The sequence below is a fragment of the Bidens hawaiensis genome, unplaced genomic scaffold (genome assembly GCF_021521415.1).
Source record: "Bidens hawaiensis isolate Kalapana, Puna unplaced genomic scaffold, B.hawaiensis_p1.1 tig00060838_1, whole genome shotgun sequence".
NCBI lineage: Eukaryota > Viridiplantae > Streptophyta > Magnoliopsida > Asterales > Asteraceae > Bidens > Bidens hawaiensis.
The window spans coordinates 62,565-64,034 of NW_027500941.1; positions in this window are offsets into that span (position 1 = coordinate 62,565).

Here is a 1,470-nt window from a genome sequence, read left to right on the forward strand (position 1 = left end):
GATCGGTGGTATAGTATAATCTTTCAAGTAGAATTTCTGTCTCGGTGAAACTAGCTGCTGAATATTGTGAAAATGCATGAAACATGATAATTGCTAGTTAATTGCTATGTTTTGACCAAATTGCCCCTGCGGGGAATACTTGCTAAATGATTGTGGTGTTTTGACCAAATTGCCCCTGCGGGGAATAGTTGCTAGTGATGTACATTATTAATACACGACACGTAAATAATCGTTCACACATGTATCGTATCACAACTGTACTTGTTAAGTCACACACGATTCACAAGCGAAACACGGAATGTAATTTGTGCATAGGTGTTATGTGCCGAGTCTAGAGACTCGATAATAGTTCCGACACTTAGAAAATCTCTTTGTTGTTTTAGAACGCTAGAGAGAGTTTTCTGTGACGCGCATCACTTGGTGATTTATTTTTGGGAAATCTTCGCAAACAGTGAGTTTCACTTACCCCTTTAAACTGTTTTCAAACGCTTTTCACTTGGGGGAGATAACATACTCCGAAAACGCATTTAAGATTTTGTTAATATAAATTATATATCACTTGTAAAGACTAAGTGGCAAACGCAATAACTAAAGTCCTTCATTCACATCGAACCGTTTAGTATTGGATAATAGCGAGTCATTGTTGAGTAGTACTACTGGGTTTGACAAACCCCACCCAACGCTAAACTCGACTGGAGGTCGAGTGGGTGTAATCTTGGCTAAACACATACCATGGTCGGGATAGACCTGGTGGCAAGGCAAATGATAAACAGTCAGCTTCGGTGTCGAACACTTAGTAATACTTGTTTTATAGGCTAGCTACCTATAGATAATTGACATAACACTATCTGTTAACGCAAAACGCTATACGCAAAAAGCTGAACGCTGAACGCTAAACGCAAAACGCTAAACGCTTTATTTTATATAAACTTGTGAACTCACCAACCTTGTGTTGACACTTTTAGTATGTTATTCTCAGGTAGCCGAGGCGGGCGCGCGGTATAGGATCATGCATTGTTGAAAATGCTTTTGTTTATGCAAACTGATTTTAAACTGTTGTCATTGGATTTTAAGTCGTCCTGCGTGACGTAACTTTTGTCTTTTGGTTTTTACGCTTCCGCACTAATTTTCATTTAAACGTTTTTATTGTTTGATTATAACTAATGATTCCGATCCCGTTAGTTCACCCCCTCTGACGGTAAACTCCGTTAGTGGATTTTGAGGGTGTGACAGTATAAAACAAAGACATATATAATTTGATAAAAATATTGATAATAGAATGTTATTTAAAGTTTATTAAATAAAAAAAGTATACATTTCATGGAGAAGAAGAAACGTAGTGTCGAAGATAAAAAAAGTCGAACTAAAGGTTCGAACAAAGTTTAACAAAGAAAGATAATTTGAACTAAATGTTCGAAAAGAAAAAAAATTCAAGGTAAAAGAATATGCGAATAAGACTAAAGGTCTAGT